Consider the following 7,765-nt stretch of genomic DNA (forward strand, 5'->3'; position numbering starts at 1 on the left):
ACGCCATCTGAGTTGTTTTTTTCTCAAAAGTAATGGCATGGTTTGTCCTTTTCTTCTCTCCAGCTCATTTTACAAATGAGGAATTGAGGAAAACAGGATCAAGTGACTTGCCCAGAGTCACATAGCTAGTACATGTCTGAGTCTGATATTTGGTAACTTCAATATAAAAGCAGGAATAGATAAGATTGATGAAAAATAAGTTGAAGAACATACCTCAAAGAAAAGGTTAACGACTGAAAATAATCATTATGCCTATAAACTATGAATACATGATTTGAGAAAATAATTAGAAGACACTGGCCATGGTAATCCTTGAATAATATCTCAAAATGAAATTGAGTATATTTTATTGATATAAAATGATACATATATGTATATGTGTGTACATATGTGTGTATATATATATATATATATATATATACACATACATATAAAATCTGTATGTGTATATATAGATCTCTCTCTCTCTAGTATAAACTCGAGAAGATGACTCTTTCTGAATCTAGGCCCAGTACGGGGCGGCTATGTGGCATAGTGGATAGAGAGGTGGGCCTGGAGTCAGGGAGAGTTGCATTTAAATCTGGCTTCAGATACTTACTAGCTATGTGACCTTGGGCAAATCACTTAACCTCTATTTGTCTTAATCCACTGGAAAAGGAAATAGAAAAGCACTCCAGTAAGTTTGCAAAAAAAAACCCATATGGAATGTCAAAGAGCCAGACTGGACTGAAATGACTGAACAACAATAGCAAACATATATATGTGTGTATGTATATATGTGTGTGTATATATATGTATATGTGTGTATACACACATACACATGTATACATATATAAATGCATATACCTGTATATATACCTACACATGTACCTATACATATATACACATAAATGAACATAGTTCAGATACCATTGCATGCACATATACATATATACACACATATATACATATATACATATAAATCAATGACTCTATCAATAAAAAAATATTCAATTTCATTTTGAGATATTATTTAAGGATTACCATGGCCAGTGTCTTCTAATTATTTTTCAAATCATGGATTCATAGTGTATAGGCATAATGATTATTTTCAGTCTTTACCCTTTACTTTGAGGTAAATTTTTCAATGTATTTTTTGCCAATCTTATCTATTCCTGCTTTTGTATTGAAGTTACCAAATATCAGTGTATATACTGACTTGCTATGACAGTTAATATTGAACTCTTCAAATAATTTTCTCCATTTCTTCATCAACTACATCAGATGCTGACAAATACATTTCAATTGTTTTCTTGGAAACCTTTTAGAAATACCTATCTATTGTCAGCAATTTAATATGAATTGACCAATATTCAATGATGATTCTTATTGCCTCTAGGCATAAGATAAAAACTATCCCTTTATTTGCCTCTCTAAGGAGAACTTATGCCAAACTTCCATTTAGCTGCAACTTCCTTTTTGTCCTCTAGTTTCATTTATAGAGAAAATGTCAAGATTGATAAGATTAAATCCATTCAATAGTATAATCTCCTCAATGGGCTTTGGACAATGATCTCATTTTTCAGTCCTAACAGCTCAGTTAATGTTTTTAGATGTACTAAAAACAGTGTTATTCTTAGCAAGCTTTTATCCATTGTCCACCAGTCTGCCACTGTTGTAACAGAAACAGTTAAGTAGTTGAAGGGGACTGGGAATCCTTTCATTTTTTTCTTTGTTTCATTATACCAAGTAGCCAACCTACTAGTTCTGAACCATTCTGTACTTAGCCAGATCAGTCATGGGAAAAAAGAAGAAATCTGTTCCTAAAATCCTAGTAAAAATTTTACAGCATGGTAGAATGTGTCAGAACTTATGCTCAGCTGGCATAACCTTCAAGTCCCCAGGGTAATCACCAATAAGGCAAAGGGTCAGCAGAATTTTATGGTGCTTAAGTTCACTTTTAATATATTAATGGTATTATTATAAAACCGCACTGGTCAATCTATTTAACCCATGGTTTGTTTACCTGTAAATATTCATGCAGAACCAGAGACTTAGAAAAGTTAAGATACTTACCTAGGGTCAAACATTTGTAGAATGAAATAATTGGTGCCAGAAATGCTTCCCTGTAGAATGAAAATGGTCTTTTCATCATGCTGTATCAGCCAAAATAGTTTTAATGAGTTTTTTTTCAGTTAACAAGCATTTATTTTTTCTCATTCTAATCTCTCAATGCTGTAAACACACACACACACATGGGGAGAGAGAGAGAGAGAGAGAGAGAGAGAGAGAGAGAGAGAGAGAGAGAGAGAAAGAGAGAACAATTAAAAAAGAGTAAGAAAAACAAAACTTTTGTAAAAGTATGCATAGTGTGGCAAAACTAAACAAGGTGTTTTTTTTATTTTTTTTATTCTGAATAGAATTTTATTTTCCAAAATATATGAAAAAACAAAAATTTAACATCAATTTTTAAAAAACTTTGTGTTCCAACTTCTCTTCCCCCTCCATTCCCACCCCCCACCCACAAGAAAGATTGCAGACCATCTGCAGAGAAAAAACTGATAGTATCTGAAAACAGATGGAAACACACTTTAAAATTTTTTTTTTCATTTCCTCTTTGACAATTCCTTAATCTGAAGTTTTGGGGTTTTTTTGACTGTTTTCTCTCACAACTAACTAATATGGGAATTTTTCCACGACTACTCATGTACAACTTATTTTGAATTGGTACTTTTTACATAAACTCTGAGGGACTTATTACACTTTCAAACTGTGAGCTTATAATACCGTTTTATTTTGACTTTCATTCAAAGGAAAGTTTTATAGAGACACAAATAAGACTCTGGGATTCTATGAGGGGCAAGACAAGGAGTTTACCTATGCTTACCTATCATCTGCCACTCCTAAGGAAGCTACCCTTCTTATAACAACCTACTTCAATAATCCTTTAATATTTTAATAATTTAGATAATAACTTTCATAATAATTATATTTATAGAACAGTTTAATCTACTGTGAAGTAGATGCTAATATTATCCCCATTTTATAGATAAGGAAACTGAAGCTAAAAGGGGTTGGTGAATTTGTGAGTGTCACCCAGGTTATAAATATTTGATGGAAGAGTCACACTAAGGAATTCCTGATTCATACACACTTTAAGACCTAACGACTCTACACACTGAGACACTTAACTTCTTAAAGAGTGATTCCAGAAAAGCTGATGCTAAGGCCAATAATTTTTATTTTCTATCTAAGAAGGGTCATTTTTAAGGGGAGAAATGGAAAAGTCATCTTAAAAATAATAGATGTTTTTGGGAAAAGGGCTGAAAAAAATCTTGGAATAACTTCCCACCCCATAATCTTTCAAAGTCTAAAACTAGAATTGCAAAAGACCTTAGGGATCATATGGTGCAATTTCAAGTAAATCCAGATAAACAAACAAACAAACAAAAAACTACACTATTAAGCATTTATTATGTGCCAGAAATTAGGTTTTAGGAACACTTGCACAAAATTAAACATTTCCTGTCTTCAAAAAATGTATATTCTACTTAGGGATTCAAAGTGAACACAGCTGATAAATGCAAAATAAATCACTTGTGGATGATCATGCCAGGAAAGACTGCTGCATAAACTATTACTAGCTTCTAGACAGTCCAGCAACTGTGTTATACCTCTTTTTTGCTGAAATGTTTTGGAAATTAGGGGAGTTACAGTGTGCCTTGGCCTTTGCTGAGGCTTCCTTCCCTATCTTTAGATTGGACTACATTTGAGAATTCTTAGCAAGTACAGGCTCACTCTCCTTCCCCATACTCCTCCCAATTTCTGGAAAGACCCTACAAGTTGGAGATAGATTGTGAATCTATTCCTATCCCCACTTTCACCAAACTAGTGATAGCCTGACCCCACTTCAAAAGCCCTGACTTTACCTTTCTTAAAAGGCAGCTAGGTGATACAGTGGATCTATCTATCTATCTATCTATCTATCTATCTATCTATCTATCTATCTATCTATCTATCTATCTATCTATCTACCTACTTACCTACCTATCCATCTATCTATCTGTCTATCTATCATTGATCTAATCCATGTACCACATAATAAGCTAGGCACTTATTAAAATTATTTTCTCCTCTGAGACCTCACAACAACCTCAGGAATCAGGTGCTATTATTATCCAAATTTTACAAATGAAGAAATTGCAGTAAACAGAGATTAAGTAAAGAGCTGGTGTCTGAGATTAGATTTGAACTTAGGTGTTTGGGGGCAGATCCAAGATAGCAGTGGAAAAGCAGTAAAATCTCAGAGCTCCTGACATAATCACTCCAAAAAACTCCAAATAATGCCATAAGACAATTCCTGGAGCAGCAGATCCCACAAAAGGATGGGCTGAGATAATTTTCCAGCCAAAGATGGCTTAGAAGGTTACCAGAAGGGGGCTGCTGTCCTGGGGTGGGAATGGAGCCCAACCCCACAGTTGCACTAACACAGATCCAGCCCCAGGCAGGCTGTACCATAGAAATTTACCCCCAGAGACTCTGAATTGGTTACAGCACCAGTGTCTTCTGGAACTAAGCTCATGGTCTTGTGAGAGGGTCAAGTGGTTGGCTGGGGGGAGATTATAGTGGTCTCTGCTAGAGCTGAGCCAGAATTCAGTTGTTCTACCCCCACTGAGAACCAGGAAGCAATCTTGAGTGTCAGCAGCCCAGGTCAGGGAGGGACACAGGCTCACCAGAGCTATCAACCACAGCAAACAAAATTTTGTTGCCTGGTTAAATAGCAAGTAGGCTTAGGGTTATTTATAGATTACAGCACAGACCAGGTGAATAAAGAACCTGTACCATCCTTAAATTGTACCACCTTGGACCTCATGAAGCTTGGGATAATGCATCCCAGAAGTAGTGCTCCACTTTAAGAAGGAGTTAAAAGTTAAGAAATAGGTGGGCAAAAGGAGCAGACAGAGAAAGGCACAGGCCACAGAAATTTCTTTAGTGAGAAAGAAGATCGAGGTGCACCTTCAGAAGAGGATAGCAACATCAGGATTCCTACATCCAAAGCTTCCAAGAAAAATATAAATTGGTCTCAGGCCATAGAATTGCTAAAAAAGGACTTTGAAGATAAAGTAAGAGAGGTAGAGGAAAAAATGAGTGATGCAAGAAAGTCATGAGAAAAAAAAAATGTCACCAGCTTACAAGGCCAAATGGAAAAGCTCTCTGAAGAAAATAATTTCCTAAGAATTAGGATTTAATAAATGGAAGACAGTGACTTTATGACACAATAAAGAAAATCCAAATGAATAAAAAAATAGAGGGCAATGTGAACTCAGGTCTTCTTGATTCAAGTTCTAGTGCCCTACTTACTACATCATTTAACTGCTAGATATGTGAGAAAGAACAGTGCAAGGCCTAATGTTAGAGCAACCTCAGTTCAAATCTAGCCTCTGATACTAGCTATATGGCCTTAGGAAGTCATTTAACTTCTGTTTGCCTTAGTATATTCAACTGTAAAGGGGTGCTAATAATAGCACTTACCTTGCAGGGTTATTATCTCTAGTCTCCTACTAGAGTCTGTTTTTTCTTTTAAACAGAATCTTTTTTTAAAAAAACTGTGGGAATTGAATACCACAAATACAGAAGGGATTTTCAGTAAATGAGGTCTGTTATTTTTGTATATTTTTCTAGATAGGATTTTTAAAAGTTTTAGAAAAACCTAAAATCTAGGCTTTGGGACAATCATTTTCCTTCTTATCTCCTCCCTAACTCTTTCTGCTGAGTAGTTACTGTAGGCTTATGATTGTTATTTTTTTCTTAGAGTGTCATCATAAAGGGAGATTTTACAAATAGATTCTTCTCTTTACATTCCAGAAAACTAGGTCAAAGTAGCACTGTCTCCATCAGATTCTTAACCTACTTCATTTAAATGAACTTCCCAAGAAAGATGAACCAACAATCTGAAGGATTTCAGATAACTAATGTTTAACTGCTGAAAGCAGGGTTGGCATTATACATGACTGAATAGGTGGTGTAACTTATCCTCTCATAGCTTCAAATCCATATTTCTTCAAAGGGACCAGGGTCAAAAAAGCCTGGCCCAAGTTGAATGGGAGATACTTATTCCAGCCTCCCACCCACATGCCCCAACATGAATTAGCCCTTTGGAAATGGCAGTATGTGTTACAAGTAAGATTCTTGAGGGCAAGGCAGTAACATTTTGATCTCTCTATTCTTAGGGCATATGATAGAGATGTTAAACAAATATTTGTTGATTTGAAATGAATAATGGACTTCTCTAAAGTCAGAAAGCCAGGGATTCACAGGATATTGTTGTTGTTGTTGAATTGTACCTGATGCTTCGTGACCTCACCAGGCCCTTCTGTCTTCCACTATCTCCCTAAATCTGCCCAAGTGCATTCTCATTTTTTCCATGACACGATCTTTACACCTCATCCTCTGTTGTCCCCTTTCCCTTTTACATTCAATCTTTTCTATCAGGGTCTTTCCCAAATGAGTCCCATTTTCTTAAGATGTAGCCAAGTATTTAAGCTTCAGCTTCAGTATCTGACCTTCCAGTGAATAAACTAAGTTCAGGGAAACCTGGAAGGACTTGCATGAACTGATGATGAGTGAGATGATCAGAAGCAGAAGAACATTATACACAGTATCATCGACATTGTGTGTCAATCGACTGTGATGGACTAAATTCCATTTATTAAACATTAAGTTTACAAATTAATGAATACCAATTAGCAGTATCAATGAATTTGGAGAGTATTGCACCTTCTCTAAGCAGCACAAGGCCCTTCAATGGTATAGTGGAACTTGTGACCCTTTCCAAGATGTCAGCTCTTCCAGCCAGCTGAGGTAAGCCCCACATCTCTCTGTGTTTGTGTACTGGCTTGGTGATCCAATGAGTGTCAGGGTTTCATTTGATAGCTTTATGTAGTGGGTCAATGAGAATAACCTGAAAGAATTTGTAGCTTGAATCTTTACCCACCCAGTAGGAGCTCAAGATGTTCAGCACCCCACGGTGGCAGCCAGCACTCTCTTCTGCTACAGACTGAAGGCTCCTGGCAAACTTCAGCTGAATGACACCATGATGTACAGGTTTACCAGAGGTTGCACCCTTGGGACCTGGATGTTTTCAGCCACCATGGCGAATGTGAATGCAGCAGATGACATAACCTTGCTTGGCCTTGTAGCCCAGGCTATGAACTTTGTCTGGTCTGGTGGGTCAGGGGGCTGCTGCAGGGCTGACATCTGGAGGAACTGCCAGCAGCATACACGCAGCAAGAACTGCATCATGTCCAACTGCTTCTTCCTCCATAGTTCCTGGATGTATTTGTAGGCCCCCATGTTGCCTCATACTTACCCTGCCAGATAGCTGCCTCAAACCAAAAAGGAAAGCTCAAGAGACTTTCAAAAGACTTCTCCAGCACCACAATTCAAAAGCATCAATTCTGTGGCACTCAGCATTCCTTATAGTCCAACTCTTGCAGCCATATATTGCTACTGGGGGGAAAAACAGCTTTGAATATACAGACTTTTGTCAGAAAGGTGATATCTCTGCTTTTGATTATGCTCTCCAGATTCAAGAATCTTACAGGATTGTGTGATCCTAAATTTAGATCTGGAAAGAATCATAGGAATTAAAGTATACAATCTCATTTTACAGATAAAGAAACTGCATGCCAGAGAATTTAAATAACTTGTGGAATCACACAGCTAACAAATGTCTGAATTAATATTTGAATGCAGGTTCTCTTGACTACAATCCCAGTGTTTTAAC

The 7,765-nt window shown here is 36.7% G+C and overlaps 1 pseudogene; it reads right to left on the bottom strand.

Moving 5' to 3' along the window:
• Window positions 1-6,731: 6,731 nt before the first annotated feature.
• On the bottom strand, window positions 6,732-7,332 carry LOC122725550 (annotated as a pseudogene).
• Window positions 7,333-7,765: the final 433 nt, after the last annotated feature.

The sequence above is a fragment of the Dromiciops gliroides genome, chromosome 4 (assembly GCF_019393635.1).
Source record: "Dromiciops gliroides isolate mDroGli1 chromosome 4, mDroGli1.pri, whole genome shotgun sequence".
In the NCBI taxonomy this organism is placed as follows: Eukaryota; Metazoa; Chordata; class Mammalia; order Microbiotheria; family Microbiotheriidae; genus Dromiciops; species Dromiciops gliroides.